General features: G+C 43.2%; 1 protein-coding gene across 1 annotated transcript in view; it reads left to right on the top strand.

Annotated features, from left to right (window-relative positions):
- Nucleotides 1-18,499: 18,499 nt before the first annotated feature.
- Nucleotides 18,500-21,582, top strand: part of LOC146797732 (uncharacterized) — a 97,544-nt gene continuing 94,461 nt past the window's right edge. The window contains exon 1 of the mRNA XM_085627641.1: nucleotides 18,500-18,609. The gene's annotated coding sequence lies outside the window, so the exon portion shown is untranslated. The remainder of the gene's footprint in view (nucleotides 18,610-21,582) is intronic.

Here is a 21,582-nt window from a genome sequence, read left to right as displayed (position 1 = left end):
CCAAAGTACAAGAACTCTGGTCAGCATCATTCGACCTTTTGTATACCATAGTGAAGCCATCTTGGTTACGCAGGAACCATTTGTTTACTCTGCATAGGGCATATTATTCTCCCCTTAAATTATCTAAATTCTCCGAGGGCAACTCTATAGCGTGCTCAAGGTGTGGTCTTCTGGCTGCATCGGACACCCATATGTTTTTTGACTGCCCCACTCTACAGCCATACTGGGCAGCTATCAGTAATACTCTAACCATTTCATTGGGTGTCCATGTTAAGATCGACTTACCTCTAGTGATCTTCGGGGTATTGGAAGGAGTACAACTTGCAGCCAAAACATTGGTGTTCTACGCGGTGCTGTTGGCAAGAAGGGAGATCTGCAAGAAGTGGAAAGACCCGATTCCACCCTCCTTCAGTGAATGGCAGACCTCCGTTTTGTACACATCACGTATGGACCTTGTTAGAGCTGGCAATCAGAATAAGAGAGCTTTCTGGCATTTGTTATCATGGGTTCACTGATCTCTCCGGGTTTTTTTTTTTTTTTCCCCGGGTCCGATGATTATTCTATTATGGTGCTCCCATTGCCGTCTACACCATGTGATTTGCCTCTACCTGGTCCTAGCCCGGGCTCACCTTGGTGGTTTATAAAATGAGAATCGCTTGCCTCTTCGCCTTCCAAGATTGATACTGCAATGGCTGAAGGATATTGTGTACCTTCCATCTCGTTTTCATTATCCCCGCCAGTTCTTATGAACTGAGTCAGCTGTGTGCAAGCTAATCTGGCTTGGCATTGGAACCATGGTAGCAATGAGGACAAAAAAAAAAAGTAAATAATTATATAAAATATTTTCAGGACAGAGAACCCTCATAAACGCCGTTGATGCCTGATGAGAGATGTGGCCTTTACTAAATCAACTGATCTCATACACCACCCTTGAATTGCTGTGTACCACCATGATTCTAGAGTCATGCACACAAAGGGTACAGGCACTGGAAATGCTGTTTAATGTGATCAGGTCTCTGTTCACTATGTGACTTTACCCCCTTTCCTTGTTAACTGTCTGTTGTATACTGGTATTATCAATAAATAAATGGAGAACAACAATTATGTAAATTATTTAATTGATTATTATATTATTTGTGTTTTAATTAATTGTTATTTTGTTGATCAGTGTATTTAACAATAATATAATATTTTGAAAAAGAGTTTTATATTTATTATTTGTTTTATTTTTTGGTTATTTAACAATTCATTAATATTAGTAATGTTTATTTATAACATTTAAAAAAATGTTTGCTGGTGATATTTTGTGGCTGTTAGGGCGGAAAGAGCATTTATTGTAAATATTTTTTATTTTGTTTTATAGTTTTAAAAATATATTTTATAGTATGATTTTTTCCTTTACATCTATTTGTAATTATGTATAATGAATGAATGAATGAATGAAAAAAATATTTAATAAAGCGCACTGTGGCCACGCGGCTTCCTGGCGCTGAGAGCTCCGGCCAGCAATCACAGAAATAACCCAGAGAGATTAACAGGAGTAAGCCTGAGAAAACAAGAGGGTATATAATACATATATCTTTAATATATTTATATATTTTCATTTCATTTACATATTTTGTTTAACATTTTTTTAGGAATGAGTGGCTAATCTAAACTCTCCAAAGTACAATATTATCCCTACTGGTGCTATGGAATGGACATAGAAACTGTAACCTCCCTCAAAGTCTAACACTTTTCTAACTGTTGCTGAGATTGGAGTGGGAATAGTAACTGTAACCCCTCCAAAGTCCAAAACTCTTCCTCTGTTTGCTAATGCTGGAGTGGGAATAGTAAATCTAACCCCTCCAAAGTCCAACACGTCCCCTATTATTGCTTAGATTGGTGTAGGAATAGTAAATTTAACCCCTCCAAAATCTAGTGCTGTCCTTACTTTGACTTACTCTGGAGAGGGAATAATACATTTAAACCGGCCAAAGTCCAACCTTTTCTCTACGTTTGGTGACATTGGAGTTTGAATACTAAATCTGACACCTTTAGAGTCCAACACTTACTCTAGTGTAGTTTTTTTAATTGCAATTATTTTTTTTAATTGAAATATCTTTATTATTGTTTTCCCTAAACAACAAGAAAATGCAACGTGTGGCCAACATAGCTTTATCAAGGAGTGGGCATTGTGGTGGGGGGGGGGGGGTGTTTGCATGTTCAGGTGGGTCAATCTCATGGATTGCTCAGTAGACAGACAAATCCTATTAACCTAGAGTGAGATGGAGAATATGAGAGTCAAAACCAAAACATTTTTGGGGGACTCTGAGTAAGGAGGACGGTAGGGGGGCTGATGTGATGCGGCCAATGGGGGGCGGTACGGGGTGTGTTTAGCTCCTTATTTATTCAAGAGGTGAAGTGCTCTGAGGGTTGGGGGCTGAAAGCATGTGTGTTACTGTATAGAAAGGTGGGTGATCAAGGGGCAACACCGGCTAGAGAATTGATTTTCCATGTAGGCGAGCTTGTGTGATAGATATTCAATGGCCAGCACCTGCCACAGTTTGCGAAACCTGGATGCTATTTGTGCCTGTTTAATCTGTTACATAGCTAGGAGCTGCTCGGGCGCTCCTGTCATGTGGCATGCTAGAGTCCATTCAGAATGTGTCATGTCTTCAAAGGTGGTGGGTTTTATCCCTAAGTGAAGGGTTGTGGGATCTGCTGTAAGGGGTAATACATAACCCGCTTGATATAGCCGAGAATCTACTTCCAATATGTTTGAATCATGGAGCAGGACCACAAGATCTGAATGAATGTGCCTGTTTTCCTGTGACACCACCAGCATGTCTTGGGTGCTGTGCGGTACACATGGGATAATCTGTCAGGTGTGAGGTACCACTGGAACATTATTTTCAAGGCTGATTCTCGGTGTGGGGTGCTTATGTGAGGCTTAGGGATTTCCTTTCAGAGGTCATACCATTGCTTGTCCATGTACGTGTGGTCTTGGTCTCTCTCCAGCATGAAAAAGTAAAGTAATCAGGGCAACGCCACCATTTTTACTATCACTATTTGTCCTGCCACCGAAAGCGTCAGTGTCCTCCAGAACTCCACACATAGGTTTCTAGTTATCACGCCAATGTTACCCTCTAATAAATCAGAGGGTGCATGGTATAATCGAACCCCCAAATATTTTAAGCAAGTTCCCTTAGATCCCCAGGTTGCGGCATATCCTTCAGTAATGGGAACAGATATGATGGACAGGGCGAAAAATTCTGGCAAGTTCGAATACTGTGTCTAGGAATGCGAGCTTTAAACTAATTACTTCTTTTTACTTGCATAGGGCGTATCTGACGCTAGAGAAAATAGCTCGGATTTATTAGGGCACAGCGGAAGCGTGCCCTAGATGCGGTGAACGAGGAGTGGAAATGATTCATGAGTGGAAATGATTCATATGATGTGGTCATGTTATGTTATGTTAAAATAATGTATTAAGTTTATTAAGCGCACGTTCACCAGACGGTTTCTTGGCGCTGAGCGGGGTAAGTTGCTCGGACAGAAACAGTGGAATTAATTGTAAGCCTGGGCAAATAGCCATGTTTTGAGGGATTTCCTGAACTTGGGGTAGGAGGTGGCCAGACGCAATTTAGGAGGAAGGGAGTTCCAGAATTGGGGTGCAAGAGTCGAGAATCCTAGGCCGCCGTGTTTTTTACGTTCGAATGGGCAGGGGGTCAGTAAGTTCATGTTTGACGAGCGAAGATCACGGGAGGGGACATATAGTGCTGTAGTTTGGTGGCGATAAAGGCCGGGCCACGATCCGAAAGGGATTTGTAGATCGTGCAGCCTAGTTTGAAAAGACAGCGTTGGGTCATGGGGAGCCAATGGAGGCTCTTCAACAATGGTTTCACGTGGTGGGATTTTGGCTGGCCATAGACAAGCCTTGCGGCTTGGTTCTGCACCAGCTGTAGCCGGCGTAGTTGGTAGGCTGGAATGTCTGTATACAAAGAGTTAGCGTAATCAATACGAGACATTACCAGGGCAAGAATGACTTGGATCAAAGCCTCAGTGGTTAGAAATCTGCTTATTTTCCGAATTCTTCGCAAGTGGAAGAAGCAAGCAGAGACCACTGAATTTATCTGGGCCTTCATGGTGAGATCGTTGCTGATCAAGATTCCCAGGCTTTTAACCAAGCTGACTGGGGAGGGGGACAACCCAATGATTGAGGCCAGAAGTTGGAATTCCAGGGGTTGGTTGAGCCCCCAGTAAGAATCAGCTCGGTTTTATCGGGATTCAATTTGAGCTGATTCCATGTCCATCATTGGTGGGATATTGGAGGGAAATAGTGTCCTGTACTAATGACGTGACTCACAGATTTATTGAGTGTGCGCCTGTGATCTGTCTTCTAGGGGAATTTCCAAGACCAGTTGGGTGGAAAAACGCAACAGGGTTTATTGACTTGGCCTTGGTAGTTGCCAGACGGGAGATAACCATGCATTGGAAGGTGGCTAGGCCGTCCAGGGTAGCAAAATGGAAGGAACAGCTAATTCGGTGGGCAGGCTATAAGAGTGCAGTGTTGTAAGATGAAGTAAGGAAAGGAAGTGGCTCAATTGACAGAGTACGAGCATGGGATCATTTATTAGAAAGTCTTAAAAATCTTGATATGGTGGATGAATCCGGGTAAGAAAGCATATAGAAGTAGAATTATAACTTCTGGAAGGGAAGGATTAGGGTACATGAATTTACAGATTTGAAATGTTCTTTGTAAACCAGTATGTATACATGATGTGATGGGGACTGGACTTTTGGGCCCGGAGGGAGGCAGGGGGGTTAGTGAATTAGTTACTTCAATGTTTTATTATAAATGCTAATAAAATTCAGTTTAAACTAACTAGGTCTCTCTTCCAGCAAGTCTGTTATGTGTGTCAGGTGTGGGGGCTTAAATTATTGTATTGTGGCATAGATTTGCAAGATAAAGCCTTTTGTGCCATCATCTTTTCAAAGAGGCTGAGTTAGCGTGTTGCTGCTTGAGTGTTCAGAGGCTGGAGGGCCCAATGCCACAGCTGACAGTATTGGAGGTGGCTGACTCTGGGATCCAATAGTTGTGTTTGCATTTTATAAAGGACTTGATAAGGGGGCCCTAAAAAAGGTTAGTAAGTGTCTTGCAATCTCCCTTGGACCAGGCGCTGAAGGGTCTCCGGGTGATGGCTGAGGAGACATCCGGGTTGCAGACGATGGGGGTGTTGGGTGAGGAAAAGGATGTGAGTCCCTTCTTGGTGACTACACGATCCAATATCTCAAGGGCTGTATGTGTAGGTGTGGCTATGCATGCACTGTTGGGGCGGTGGTGTTTTGGTAGCCAGTTCAGGTCCTACATGCCATAGCACGGTCCAAGTGTAACTATGTTTTACTAATGTTCAAGTGATGCCCACTCCAAGATAAATCGAAGGTGCGTGGCCCAGTAGTATTCGCGTAGGTTTAGGCATGCCCTCCCTTTGCCACCAGTAGAAGCAGCAGTTTGTTCGATATGCATATTTTTGCTCCCCCCCCCCCCAGATGAAGGCACACAGCTCGCTTTGGAAAGTGAGGATGTCTGCCTAGGATATTTGGGTTGGGAGGGATTAGAATAGGTATAGTACCTGTGGGAGCACGTCAATTTCGATGATGCCGATGCAGCCCAACCAGGAGATGTAGAGGGGTCTCTATCTTCAAAGGTCCTCCTGAAGGGTGCATTGTAGGGCTGGCCAATTGCAGGCTGCCCGGTCATTCATGTGGGCAGTAATGGAAAGACCCAGGTAGTGGATGGATCTGGATGCCCACTGGAATGTTGCTAGAATTTGAGGGTGTCTGAGGGGGGCCTCAGTGATGGTGAAGTTTAGGGCCTGGGACTTCTACTTATTTATTTTGAAACCCAAGGCCCTCTCAAAGCCGTTCAGAGCCTGGACTACTGCTGGGAGAAAGCCCGCGGGGTCAGTCAGGATAAGGTTTAGGTCATCTGCAAATAAGCTTGTCTTGGGGATATAGCCCTGAACGGGATTCCAGAGATTTCCAGGGTGTCCCTAATCCGGATGGCCAGGGGCTTCACTTCATAGGCGAAGAGGGGAGGGGATAGTGGGCATCCTGGCATTGTGCCCCATTCCATCTTAAAGGAGGGGGGATCACTGGCTATTAAGTGATTTTGTGTGGGAATGCCCTCAAGAAGGCCCAGCTGACACAGTTAAACACCTTCTTCACGTCTAAGGAGAGGAGCACCGTTGATATCTGATTTTTGTGCTCTTTTTCTATCAGGTGGGCAAGTCGTCTGATGTTATCCATACTCTGGCGATTACAGATTAACCCCTCTTGGACAGAGTCGATCAAGGTGGGCAACAGAGGTTTCAAGCGGTGGGAGAGGACTTTGGTGTAGAACTTGGCGTCCATGTTAAGCAGAGCTACGGACCGACATGACACACATTTGATAGGGCCTTTCCTGGGTCTCGGGATAAGGGTGAGCTCGGCCTCACAGATTGTGGAGGTTAGGCTTGTGGCCACATTGAAGAGTGGAGTGAGATGGTCCAGGAATAAGGGTAGGAATATTTTATAAAATGTGCAGGAAGGCCATCAGGCCCTGGGATTTTTACTGTTGGGAGAACCAGAAGGGTTTCTCTAATCTTAGTTAAGTCAATCGGGCTTCAAGGAGATCACGCTGGGTAGAAGACAGGGGGACCAATTCGCATACGGACAGATATGTCTGAATGTCTTGGATGGTTTCAATTCCCTTCTGGTAAAGGCCTTCATAGTATTCCTGAAACTCCCTCGGTTTCTCTGGCTCCTTGGCCGCTCAGGTTCCTTCCCACTTGTTAATACGGGCATTGTCTCATGCTGAATGCATAGCTTATGTGCAAGGAGGGTTCCCACTTTGTCTCCCTTGCCCTCGAAGCGTTGCTTCAAATATAGAAGTGAGCACTATATCTGGTTTATCCTGTGTGCTCTAAGTTGTCCGTGGGGTGTTGCAAGCTTCCTCCATGTCGCCTTGGGGGAGTGCAGGTGGTCGTGGTGCCCGAGCACCTCGACCACCAGCAGTTAGAGTGGTCTCTACAGGCCAGATTCTCTAGCTTATCAATTTTGAGTGTGATTCATATTGCTGCCCTAAATGTGTCCCATATTATGTGAGGGGGGGTGTCAGAGAGCGTGTTATTGGCAAAGTAGTCTGTGATAGCTGTTTGCACAGTTTCTCTATAGACAGGGTCCTGCAGGGTGTCAGGTTTTAGGAGCAATCATGCCCAGGCTGACCAATTCAGTTTCAAATGGGTATGGTCGGATATTGACATATCCTATATCCCCACCGAGACTATGTGTTGCAGGAGCGAGTGGGAGACACCAGGAGGTGGTCGATTCAGGAGTATGAGGTGTGCACATGTGAGTAGTAAGAGTAGTCCCTGATTCCCAGGTGGAAATAGCACCAAGCATCAACTAGGCCGAGTTTGGTGATTTCTTTTTTAAGGATGACCGACATCACTCCCATTCCCTTGTATGAGTTTTGGCTTCTGTCCTGGGACCCATCCCACACCAGGTTAAAGTCGCCACTGCTGTTATGTCCCCATTAGCGTCTTTCAGGTGTTCCATGAAGAGGTTGCATAGGAAGGTGTCTTGGAGCATATATGTTGAGGAGTGTTTGAGGAAGCAACTCTCTAAGTGAAACACTGTATGTTTTAAACAAAATATTACGACTTGGGAGATGTTATAGACAATTTAAAGAAAATTGTGCTCCTGTGCTTCCGTGCAAGCCAAAATCATTATTTGCTGGTGAACAACATTTTAATAGGATCCAGTCAATGTGTATATTTCTCTTTCTCAGCATTGTGATCCCATTCGCATCAATGTGTTTCAAATAGGGAGATAGCACTGTTATAGTATATGCCACATAGTACCAAATTATGTGCTGTTTCTTGCAGCATAATACAGTCAACCTGCCACAAAATTTGGCTCTCCTCTGATGTTTAATTCCAGTGGCTCTATCGGTCCAGTTATACGAAAGTGCAGGTTTCTTGATCTTAGTACTCCAGACACTCTCTCAATATCTTCTAGGGATAATTGCTAAGAAGCGGCTTCCCATATATCGCAGCTATTTTTAGATGCAATGTTTATGATGAAAGTGTTGGGTGTGGCTCCCTTCTTCTGTGGGGTCTTTGGCCATCATGTTGAGAAGAGGAAGCAAAGTAACCAGATCTGCCACGACCATGCTGTGAGCCGTTATCAGCCGCCCTTCTGAGCAGACTACTACCCCTCTCTGTTCGAGTTCTTGGAGGTATTGGGTCTATTCACTATAGGAGCCGGGAACATGTTTGCATATTTGATGGCCCAGCTCTTGCTCCTGGGCACCCTTATGCAGTCCAACAAGAGTGGTGTCCTGGAATCTGAAAATACTCCAGGTGCAAAGAATCACTCCACTGTGAGCTGAACATTTGTCAGTGTCTGATCTGGAGGGGTTGTATGGACAGAAAACTGACAGCTAGCAAGCATCCCTGTTTGACTCCTTCCTTCATTTTCCTTGCTATTTTGTTATTACTTCCAAAGAGATGGACTCATCATAAGTAGCATTTTCTCCAGCAGTCTTTCTTTGCTGTCTTTTTCACGGACCATTTAAAATTAGACAAACAATAAAGTAGTAACTCATTGACCATAAATCATAGAAAATTAATTAAGGCAAACAGAAAACACAGTTTAGCCATGCCCTGCTGTATGCATAGTCTTCTATACTTGTTTTGAATTTCAAGACCTGTATCTTATTACAGTTATTACATGAATTGTAGTTATTCAAAATCTCCTACTTTATGTCCTACCGATAGTTAATTCAATTTTAAATTTAGTGTTTGTGTTAAATTTATATATGAGGCACTTTTTGAAATTCAATACATAATATAAGACTATGCCTACAAAAGGTCAAGGCTAAACCATGTTTCTTGTTTTTCGAAGCAATATCCTATGATTTATGGCCAATGAGGTACTACTTTATTGTTTGTTATATTTATACACAGGATCAGAATGCCCCATTGGGCCTCCACCCAGCCCCAGCCAGCGTGACTACGTAAAATGAGGGCATGTTTAACCAATGTGCATCATGATGACGCTGCAGATCCCATTTTCTGCTCTAAAAACGTTCAAATAATTTTACAGAAGTAGATGACTGACTGTCAACAGTAACATTTGATATGATTTCTAAAGGTAGGATTTATGCTTAGGTTAGGACTTGTTCAAAAACCGAGAAACGGCACAGAGTCACTCACTTTAACAATTACTTTTTAAAGTAAGGAGACATTGCACATGAAGGGCCTCATTAGGATGTTGGGCGGCGCGCCACCGAAAGGCCGTCGGTGGTCGTCCGCCCGACATCAAGAGAAATGGTCCATTCGTTGGATTAAGATACCGGCGGTCGGAGCGCAGTTGGCAGGGGGAAAGACAGCCACCTCTGACAGGCTCAAGTAGTGCGTCAGGGCAGTGGTCAGGCAGTAATACCTATAATGAAGGTGGGCCCTGTGCAGGCATCACTGTATGGATTACAATGTCCATTTCCCACAGCCTTTTCATGGTGGTCCCGCCGCCATGGAAAGGGACTTTGGGGGTCTCTAGAAGGGCCCCTGTGGCCCTCCCCAATCATCCATGCACCATGTGCCAGACACCATATGGTACCTGGCACACGGTGCATGGATGTTTAAAAACATGCCTTTTACTACTGCGGCTTATCCTGCGGCCCTTTTCCACAATAGTGAAAGGCATAATTCTGACCGCCTACACGACAGTCACATCATAATATGGCAGGTGCAGTCGCCGACTACTTGTCGACCGGTCTCCATCCTGCTATGATGGCGGTTGTATGCTCATCCGACCGCCATTGTAATGAGGCCTTAAATGTTTTAATTATTTAAATTATTCACCCTACACCCTTAGCTTACCACTAAGAAATAATAGGTCGAACAAAGAGTAGAAATCTTGCAGAGAGACTCGGAGGCTGATAAAAGGCTCAGCAGGCATCCACTGGTAACAGGAGAGGCATAGATTAAGTACAGTTTAAATAAAATATGCAGAGGGGATCCACAAGCCACTTAAGCAAAGTATCATAACACAGCAGCATCCTCATCAAATGTTTAACAGCCACATCTATTCTAATGTACAGCGTGTGAGAATGCACTCAGTTTTTGGAAAGCATTGTTGAGATCTAAGAAAGGATGCGAGTATTTGGATTGCTTTATTCAGGTTGTGTTAGGTTTCTCTGCTTCTGTTCGATAGACGATCATGCTGAAAACAACCCCAGTCCCATCATAATCACATGGCATCAATTGTATTAATTGGTGTTTAGGAGAATTGGTCTTTTCAAAAATCCCTTAAATTTGAACATCAAGGGCCCGTGGCTTCAAAATACTGTAGACATCTGGATGTGTAGTACACACCTGTATATTGAAAAGATGTGCAACATACTTCTCGACTTACAAAATCTTCAGGTGTGTGGGAGGGAAAAGTAGTATGTATGCACCTTTCCTGGCATACACCTTTGGTTCCTAACCCTACAGAATGTTTACATTGCTGAAAATGCACCCTGATTCACCCAATCACTCACTCATTCATTCATGCACTTAGTCCCATACTCATCCATTCATCCCGGCACTCCCTCATCCACCCATTAACCTATTTGACCTATTCTGTCATTACAAACTTACAGATTCACACAACCATATGCACACAATCCCCAATTAATGAAGACGCACTTTTATTATCTAAAGACTGTTTTATAGACTTTGTCAATCTTTGGTTGTCTTTGCAAGTGTTTGCTAAAAGACTTTTGAGCCACTTCAGACTTATAGGCATTGATAATCCTCTGTTGCCTCTCATTAAGATGTATATACTTACATGTCGGTAGAAGTGTGATTGGATATTTCAGAAGAGTTTGAAAAATGTATTTCCACTCTTAGTGGACTAAAGTAGGAGCGCGCTTTAACGGGAGACGTTTTTGTTTGACATGGCGGACATGCCTGGCGATTTAAGATGGACGCCGCACTCGTCTAAATGAACTTTACTTGCCTTTACTCACTCAGGTCAAAGACAAAAATGGGGAAGCAGTGACCCATACTAACTGTGCTGCTCAAAGCAAGCTGATAACTGTCAATAGACGGAAGGCATGTGATTCAGTACGTTCGGTGCCAGAGGTAGTCTCCGCACATACTTACACGCACATGTATACATTGCAAGTAGCCAATATTTAGCATAGAAATAGCAGTTGTGAAATTCAATACATGTGATTTTTGGGTCTCATTGAAAACGGAAACACGCCTCTTTTAACAAACGGAGTCGCGATAAGGGGTTAGTCGGTGGCGTAGCATTTGCCCCCGCAGTGCCCGAGCTCCAAGAGGCCCCTTCTTGAATTGTGCATGGGCAGTGGCCCTCTGGCCTGAGAGCTCCTGACTGGGTCCTGGCGGTGGACTCCTTTATGTACTTTGCAGGGAGCCCTCTCAAGTTTCATTACGCCACTGGGGTTACTTCCCCTGTTCAAAGACTTTTTTTAGGTCGAGCCTGGGCAGAGCATGTGCTGCTCTGCGTGGCATGCCGTATTCAAGTATGGACTTGAAGCCCTGCCCACTTACCACCCATATTTGTCATTGGCTTGTGACATTGTCCTTCGTAAATGCTGGCTTCTGTGTCGTTAATAGGCTTGTTAGTCCCTCCTTAGTACCACATTGTCTTCATTTGTAACCTCCCATGAGGACTGGCCCTTTTACTTCTGATGTTAAACAGCATGTCTTATTTGGTCTATAAGCAACATTTTCTTTAACCCCTTCGCCGCGGCGGGAATTCCGCCGCGGCGCTGGGGGGTGTGGGGGGGCAGCGCGGTGGCGCTGTGCTCATGACGGAGCCGCTCCCTCATGAGCCACGGTTGAGCTGTGCTCATGACGGAACGGTTCCGTCATGACTCCGCCCAGTTGCGTTGTCCCCCCGCACAGGCGGGGAAACAGCGCCGCGTGGGCGGAGCGGCCGCCAACGGTCGTGGCATGACGGAACCGTTCCGTCATGAGCACACGGCAACCGTGGCTCATGACGGAACGGTTCCGTCATGAGCGGGCAAGGGGTTAATGAGTTTCTCCTACAGCAGGACATGTTTTTCTGCAACATGCAGCTGGAAACAAGCATTGACAGAGCCAATAGGTCTCGGCCTTTTCGTAGATTGTTCTTTGTTGTAATATTTATATCTCATGTCATACGAGTGGTGGCACAAATAATGCGCACAAGTAGACAAAGGTGGATGCTCTACCTGAGGTAAATCAGATCTGCCAGTCTGACATCTTGGGACCTGGATTTAAAGACTCTATGAATTAAAACAAGGGGAAACCCATAAGTTTAGAAGGACCTAGGGTGCTTACTATTTAGAAAAACAATTGGTCCTTCAAAAAAAGGTTTAAGGTGAACAATAAATATAGAGCAGGATCGGCTCTATATTAATACAAATGTCCAGCCGGACATGTAGATTTAATGATAAACATAATTAATGAATATGCAACCGACAAATTGGAATAGGCCACAGTCCTGTGAACCTTCAACATACAAAACAATTAAGGACAAATACAGTTGTTCAGAAGAAAAACATTTTTTCAGGCTAACCAAACAAGCTTATCGCCGATAAAAATGGAAGGGCAAGCTTTGAAGAAAGTTAACAGTCATGCACAATTCTTAACTCATGTTTTTAACATGCATGCTGTACAACATGTCAACGACGTTTCGATCTATTTCAAGAATACATAGATCATCATCAGGACTAAAATAATTAGAAAGCCTGAGAACGCATTACCTCGCAAGGCGAGGAGCTGACCACAGATTTTACAATTGGAGCAAGAGGAGACCGGTAAAGGGGATTCCACAAGGTAAGGGATTAATCCAACTCCGAGCGAGGAACCGGTAGGAGGACCGACGCCAATGGAATTCCAGGCGTGCTATGGGTTTCGATCAATGTAGAGTTAACCACGCTTCAATTAAAAGCAAGGACGGGGGACGGCGCCGGAAAGGGTACAGGCGTCCGTGCCGGGGGCAGCTTGACAATCCAAGATAATTGCCTCTGTGGCGGTGACTAGCACGATCGCTGGCAGGCGGCCTTCGGGCGGTCAGTGTGGTGGGGGATGTTCTCCCTACCGGACCACCACCTGCAAAACCTAGAGATCACTGACAGCTCAGCAGTGATCTCTGTGCCGTCCCTGTGGATCCTCTGCTGGCACAGCAAGTTTGGTTCATGGCCAACATCTTTCAGGTGGCTGCACACCAACTGTTTTTTTAAAACAAACTCCTAAAGTTGGAGTTTGTTATTTTAAAACAAAAAACGAATGCTCCCCACACCCCGAGATTTTTCTTTTTTCTTTTTTTTCAGTTTGAAACCACCAGGTTTTTCCTTGCATTTGCAGAGAGAGAAAAATACATCAGACCATGTGCACTAAATAGCTCTTGTGCTCAACAGCCCCTTTCTGCCGCCTTTAGAAAGATGAGGGTCCGGCAGACTCGTAATAGTGTGGGAGGATCAAGTGTTTGACAGCCAGGTTTACTTCACCATGTTTGTGGTGGGGTACCTTGTCCGCTAAACTCTAATTCGGGCAGCTAGTCAGCAGATTCTCTCCAATACACATAGATCAAAAGGCATTGGCCACCAAAAGCAGAGCTATACCCCATGAGGTAAGCAAACTGGATTACTGGCTCGGTCCTCACAAGGCAAAGAAACATTGAGGTTTTGCAGATCTCATGGATGGATGGGTGAATGTGCAGTGTGTCAAGTGAAAAAGGTATATTGTGAGGTGTTGTGAGTGAGACCGACACTGAATGAATGGTGCAAGCAATAAGTATTGTCAGGAGTTAGTGCTGTCGAGTATGTTGCAGCTTGATCTGGCTGTGCTGAAGTTCCTCCAACCACCGCCTTTGGACCTGGATATGCTTCCTGGTATCTGGTTTAGGGAGATAGTTACACTGTCCAATTTGATTAGTTCATTTAAATATGACACTCTTCAGCTCATGTACACAGTCTAGCTTCAACAGCGATCCCTTCAAGCATAGATACCGCTGCGAACAGCCTATCCTCATGCAACCCTATGCAGCACACGAGCAGCCACATAGAAGACTGGTAAGAGTTCCACATACGTGACTTTCCCCTTGCCGTGGGGTTACAGCGAGTGCAACAAACACCTCAACACAGGAACCTTCCCTTTTGATCTGCACACACTAATAGGTCTGTTGGCTCAGGGGACTGATGTATTCACTGCAGGAATCTGTGTTTGACCTCATTGTCACAGGTTTGAATCATGGTGGGTCTACTTAGACTTTCTCGCTTCCATGGCCACAGTGGCGTAATGAAAGTTTAAGGGGCCCCCCTGCCATGTACACGGAGGGGCCCCGATCCGGATTTTAGACCTGAGTACTGTGCTGAGGGGGCCCCCTGCAGCTGGGGTCTCCCTGCACAACAGGGGAGTGGGGGCCTGTGTTACGCCCCTGCATGGCCAATAAAACAAGTAGCATTAAGTTGGGTAACAAAGTTCTATTATTCATTGGCAACATACTCCACAGGGTGAACGTGTGCTTTACAAAGACATTTTATATTACTGTAGCATGGGGACAGGTACAAATGTTGTCTCCTTCCTATGCACATGCATACAGCTATATTTCCAGTGAAACAGTTGATTCCTGTAAAGAGAATAAACTACATGTGTCAGAATTAACTTTACAATATTTAATTGCTGTAATGATGGATGAGCAAAAATGTAAATGGCATTTGCAACATCTAAAGTGCTCTGTATCTGTTGTATATTAGTGAATAAAGAGCGCAAGCTAATGTTGTCTAAAACAGATCTAAAAATAAGCATCTTGGGATTTAAGTGTGGAATATTCAGGGTCTGATTCACAAACGTAAATGTACACTTCTGTGTAAATTTATGATTTTTTGCAATTCACAAAGGAATCTTAAAAGTAGTACCTTTACACATAAAATGATAGGCAGTCATAAATATACTACTCGTAAAATTCATTTTGCAAAATGTTTCAAACTTATACAACAGTGTAAGTTTGCCTTTGTGAACCAGGCAAACATGTGGTTAATCGTTTTCTCAATTACGCCACAGAATTTACCACCAGCAAAGTATTTGTGCCATTAGAGTATAACAAAACCAACCCCACACAGAATATAAAGCAATGTGATAAAATGTGTAGGACAGCTGGTGCAGTACTCAGCCTCTGTTCTCTATGCTGAATCGCATGTTTGTGCTGAGACAATAAGCCCAGGGCTAATAACACACCTCCTGACTGTGGGAATGTCTCTATTGCATCACATAATAACATTGCCGCATTTAGCTCCCCCATGTAAATGAAGACTGGCAAAGGGCATACAAGTATGAGAGAGCACAGTTGACATTATCTATAAATTTGATGTCCTCTAGGTCACTCATAGGAATGATGACAACTCCCATTTAGTGATATTTAGTATCAGAAACACATGAGAAATATGATCGCCATTTTTCCAACTTTCTAAAAGCTAACCAAATTAAATCATAATTGTTCCCCTTGTTTGTGCACTGAAAAGAAAGGCAAAGAAATATAATGTGCCCGCTCTTGCATTGATGAAATAAATCCCTGTGAATAGAATCAGAGCAGTAGTACAGCATGTTATGGTTCTCAGAAATTAGGGACATTTATATCATAAAATCAGAAGCCGCCACCATCATCTTTTCTGATGACATCATATCTAACATCAGAAATGGCACCAATGAGTGGAAATCAGTCTTACTGCCAAGGCCCCCATTTATTCCCCTGAATATGTAGTGTTTTTCCTTCTGCAGTGGCTGTATACTCCTAAACAGTTTTCAGTATCATGTGCTCTTATTAAACAGACCATTGTTTTAATGCCATAATTGTCCCCCTGGTGAGCCAACTGTTGGCGTGCATGGCTGTTATGCTTCTGGACCAGCAACGGCACCTCTAAGAAAGAGGTAAGAACTGACCCCCACAGCCAGCCCTCACCAGGTTGCAAGGCCTGAGTGTCTGGTTTCTTTGAGTCCATAGATCAACAACTCCAGGGTTTGTTGCCTACTACCCAGCAGTGTCAAACTCAGATTCAGGTAATACTGAATGAAAATGTTGCTTTATGGCAAACCTTAGACCCACAACACTTTTGGCTGCTCCCTTAACTAGTCCAGAGTGGTCCACCATCAATGGGGTTCCCTAAAGGTGAGAGAAACTCTGGAGAGCATCTGGGTACATGTTACCTTATGGACAGTCTGTAGGATGCTGGCTCTTTATATGAATGAATGAATATTATTTTTATAAAGCGCTAACTTAGCCCAAGGGCGTCAAGGCGCTGCAGCGGGACTGACTTATATGATATATCAAAATTAGATATATCGTGCAACAAGTCCTTGGGTTCCCTTCTGAGTGGACAGGGGTTTGCTGTAGCAATCCCAAGGTGCTCTTTACGGGGGTAGTATGGTCGAGCAGCCATAGGCTTTTCAGAGGGGAGTGTTAGACATTCAAAAATACACACAATAGTCAATAAGTGGGACACATGCATCAATAAGGAGATCCACACCAATTTTCTAAAATTGCACATATCTCTCTCTCTCTCTCTCTCTCTCTATATATATATTACCTACTGGCGGTCGCCAGTAGGTAGTTATAGTTAGGACCACGTTTCCATAGGAAAACCTCAACATTCTATTTTGAATAACTTTGGCGCCGGTCGACGAATCCTCGCGAATTTCTCAAAATAGGTGGGGCGCTACGCTCCGCTCCTACCCTGAAAGTCTCGGGGGGATCCGTCAAGCGGGGGCTGAGATAAAAGGGGGGTCCCAAAACGCGTTTTTCCCATGCATTTTTCCATAGGACCTTTAGAACGAGCTACAGCCCGAACGGCTGAACAGAATTACTAGAAATTTGGCAGAGAGGTAGTCCCTAGGTCAAGGAAGTGCCTTTTGTAGGTTTGGTGTAAATCTGTTCAGTAGATTCTGAGAAAATAGCCTTTAAATCAATATATATATCTGAGCCAGCTTACGGTACGCTTACCGTACGCTTACGGTAAGCGTACGGTGGCGTGCGCGAGCGAGTTTCTGATTGGCTCTTAGATCTTAGTAAACATTCGAATCGGCCGAAACCAGGAAGCGGCGGCCGCCATTTTGTGTATTTCACTCTGAAAAAAAAGAGTGAAAACAAAGAAAGGGGGCAATGAGGAGAGTTACAGACCCCCTAACAATTGTAAGGGGGTCAAAGAAGGACAGAAAAGTACAAAAAAAACATTTATTGATTTTAAAAAAAATCACGGGGTACGCGTACGGTAAGCTCACGGTAAGCGTACGGTAAAAAAAATAAAAATAAATAAATGAAAATCAGATTTAAGAGTTTAGAAATTAGGGAGCTCTAAAAAGAGCTGTTGTGTTTATGGAGTCATTTTTTTAGTGGTATTTACAAGTAAGTACCGATGCAGAGTCTAAGGTTCAAGAGGAAGACTCTGTTCCCTTCATCATTGAAGTGCACACCATCTCCTCTATAAATGTCTTGCATGTCGTAACGCAAGTTGTTGTGGTAAATGGCACCCATACCATAGTCACGGAGGAAAGCAGAAACAGATTTGTTGACGTGCTTTCTTGCTTTGTCAATCTGTGGACAGAAATGATTGGACCAGTTCCATTTTTGCCTTTGGCATATGTTGGAAAACACAAAGGCAGTTTTAGGGAAAAGTGTAAACAGTTGTGCAAAGGTGTCCTTCATAAGCATTTCCAGACCTACCCCAGTCAAAGTGCCTAGGTCATTGCCACCACAGTGCACTATTATGAGGTCAGGGTGTTGGATTTGCATGAAGGATTTCACCAATGGCATCAATTTGTGCCACTTTAACCCTCTCTGACCAATCCATTTAATGTCTACATTTGGCAAAGCAAGGTCTCTCACCATATCTGTTTTCTCTGCAAACTTTTCACTCCAGAAGACATAGCTGTGCCCTACAATCCACACTGTGAACATCTTCAAAGGAGAACTGGATGCACTCAGGAGGTGTCTTTCAGTAGAATGGCAATATGAAAATAAAGACAGTTTGGAAATGGAGGCATACATATTTTTTACAAAACAAAAAGAACTGATTGGCTGTTTCATACCATTCTAGAAAAAAAACTAGGCTGTATGTGAAAATTAATAGAAGCATGTTTTGTATTGGTACAAAAAAATGTGTAACCAAAGAACAGTACTATGGATTTGCAGTTAGGATTGAAAAGTCAAGCACTCTTGCTCTGTGGAATTGAAACATTGTGTGTCGAACTTCTGACCTAACTGCACACAGCAGTGTTCCATGAGCTGTTGCTATGGTAGCAGGCAGAAGTCAAGTTGGGGGAAGGGTACTAGGCAGAAGTCAAGTTGGGGGCAGGGTACTTTTGGAAAAGGGTTGGTTTTCAACCAATAGAAATGTGTCATTACATTTGAAAAAAAGGGGGAAGCACTGAGATTTGAAACTTACATGTATATGTGTGGAAAAATAGAGGGAAAGTTTGCCATTATCTGGTTCTGCTGAGAGGAGAGAGGTGTACAGAACAGAGATCCTGGCTCTGATAATCTGCTGTTTGAGTGACACATTTCTTTCACAACTAACTAAATTTAAAGGTGAGTTTACAGTTTGAGAGGGGATGTATGTGGTAACTTAAGAAATGAATAATAGAAATGGGAATTGTTTTTGTTGTAGTTACACATGGTGGATTCATAATGTGTCAGTCTGTAAAAGAGATTTTCACTTGGCCCGAAAAAAAAAGAGCAGTAAGTGTGCTTTCAAATTGGCAAAGAAATTTCGTTTTGGGACTAATGTGAAAACATGACTCTGTGTCCATAGAAGAATTATAGGCAGAAATTTATTGCGTCTTGCTCTGGTGATTTCACAGTTGCAGTAGATGGAAAAGAGGAGCGAATTTTTGGGGGAAGAAGCAGAGGGTTAGCACACACCCATGTGCTTGCCATGTATAGTCATGCACAGTAATTAGAAGCGAGTGGGGTTTTCAGGTTTAAGTCTGTAATGCAAATACATTCAGCATCACTAAGGCTGGTTGCCCCTGCTGGAGTGTAGGCAGTCACAGAGAATACACACGGTGGTGGTCTGAAAAAAAAACAGCTTGGACATGTGCATTTAAATAAATTTAAAAAAAAGGTTTCAGAATGTGTCAGTCTGTAAAAGTGATTTCAAAGTGTAAAAAGAGATTTTTACTTGGCCCAAAAAAAAAAGAGCAGTAAGTGTGCTTTCAAATTGGCAAAGAAATTTCGTTTTGGCACTAATGTGAAAACATGACTCTGTGTCCATAGAAGAATTATAGGCAGAAATTTATTGCGTCTTGCTCTGGTGATTTCACAGTTGCAGTAGATGGAAAAGAGGAGCGAATTTTTGGGGGAAGAAGCAGAGGCTTAGCACACACCCATGTGCTTGCCATGTATAGTCATGCACAGTAATTAGAAGCGAGTGGGGTTTTCAGGTTTAAGTCTGTAATGCAAATACATTCAGCATCACTAAGGCTGGTTGCTCCTGCTGGAGTGTAGGCAGTCACAGAGAATACACACGGTGGTGGTCTGAAAAAAAAACAGCTTGGACATGTGCATTTAAATAAATTTAAAAAAAAGGTTTCAGAATGTGTCAGTCTGTAAAAGTGATTTCAAAGTGTAAAAAGAGATTTTCACTTGGCCCAAAAAAAAAAGAGCAGTAAGTGTGCTTTCAAATTGGCAAAGAAATTTCGTTTTGGCACTTATGTGAAAACATGACTCTGTGTGCATAGAAGAATTATAGGCAGAAATTTATTGCGTCTTGCTCTGGTGATTTCACAGTTGCAGTAGATGGAAAAGAGGAGCGAATTTTTGGGGGAAGAAGCAGAGGCTTAGCACACACCCATGTGCTTGCCATGTATAGTCATGCACAGTAATTAGAAGCGAGTGGGGTTTTCAGGTTTAAGTCTGTAATGCAAATACATTCAGCATCACTAAGGCTGGTTGCCCCTGCTGGAGTGTAGGCAGTCACAGAGAATACACACGGTGGTGGTCTGAAAAAAAAACAGCTTGGACATGTGCATTTAAATAAATTTAAAAAAAAGGTTTCAGAATGTGTCAGTCTGTAAAAGTGATTTCAAAGTGTAAAAAGAGATTTTCACTTGGCCCAAAAAAAAAAGAGCAGTAAGTGTGCTTTCAAATTGGCAAAGAAATTTCGTTTTGGCACTTATGTGAAAACATGACTCTGTGTGCATAGAAGAATTATAGGCAGAAATTTATTGCGTCTTGCTCTGGTGATTTCACAGTTGCAGTAGATGGAAAAGAGGAGCAAATTTTTGGGGGAAGAAGCAGAGGCTTAGCACACACCCATGTGCTTGCCATGTATAGTCATGCACAGTAATTAGAAGCGAGTGGGGTTTTCAGGTTTAAGTCTGTAATGCAAATACATTCAGCATCACTAAGGCTGGTTGCCCCTGCTGGAGTGTAGGCAGTCACAGAGAATACACACGGTGGTGGTCTGAAAAAAAAACAGCTTGGACATGTGCATTTAAATAAATTTAAAAAAAAGGTTTCAGAATGTGTCAGTCTGTAAAAGTGATTTCAAAGTGTAAAAAGAGATTTTCACTTGGCCCAAAAAAAAAAGAGCAGTAAGTGTGCTTTCAAATTGGCAAAGAAATTTCGTTTTGGCAATAAAGTGAAAACATGACTCTGTGTGCATAGAAGAATTATAGGCAGAAATTTATTGCGTCTTGCTCTGGTGATTTCACAGTTGCAGTAGATGGAAAAGAGGAGCGAATTTTTGGGGGAAGAAGCAGAGGCTTAGCACACACCCATGTGCTTGCCATGTATAGTCATGCACAGTAATTAGAAGCGAGTGGGGTTTTCAGGTTTAAGTCTGTAATGCAAATACATTCAGCATCACTAAGGCTGGTTGCCCCTGCTGGAGTGTAGGCAGTCACAGAGAATACACACGGTGGTGGTCTGAAAAAAAAACAGCTTGGACATGTGCATTTAAATAAATTTAAAAAAAGGTTTCAGAATGTGTCAGTCTGTAAAAGTGATTTCAAAGTGTAAAAAGAGATTTTCACTTGGCCCGAAAAAAAAAGAGCAGTAAGTGTGCTTTCAAATTGGCAAAGAAATTTCGTTTTGGCACTAATGTGAAAACATGACTCTGTGTGCATAGAAGAATTATAGGCAGAAATTTATTGCGTCTTGCTCTGGTGATTTCACAGTTGCAGTAGATGGAAAAGAGGAGCGAATTTTTGGGGGAAGAAGCAGAGGCTTAGCACACACCCATGTGCTTGCCATGTATAGTCATGCACAGTAATTAGAAGCGAGTGGGGTTTTCAGGTTTAAGTCTGTAATGCAAATACATTCAGCATCACTAAGGCTGGTTGCCCCTGCTGGAGTGTAGGCAGTCACAGAGAATACACACGGTGGTGGTCTGAAAAAAAAACAGCTTGGACATGTGCATTTAAATAAATTTAAAAAAAAGGTTTCAGAATGTGTCAGTCTGTAAAAGTGATTTCAAAGTGTAAAAAGAGATTTTCACTTGGCCCAAAAAAAAAAGAGCAGTAAGTGTGCTTTCAAATTGGCAAAGAAATTTCGTTTTGG

Source organism: Triturus cristatus, chromosome 9, assembly GCF_964204655.1.
Source record: "Triturus cristatus chromosome 9, aTriCri1.1, whole genome shotgun sequence".
In the NCBI taxonomy this organism is placed as follows: Eukaryota; Metazoa; Chordata; class Amphibia; order Caudata; family Salamandridae; genus Triturus; species Triturus cristatus.
The sequence above is the reverse complement of the archived record's forward strand: the minus strand, read 5'-3'. Positions and strand labels throughout refer to the sequence as shown.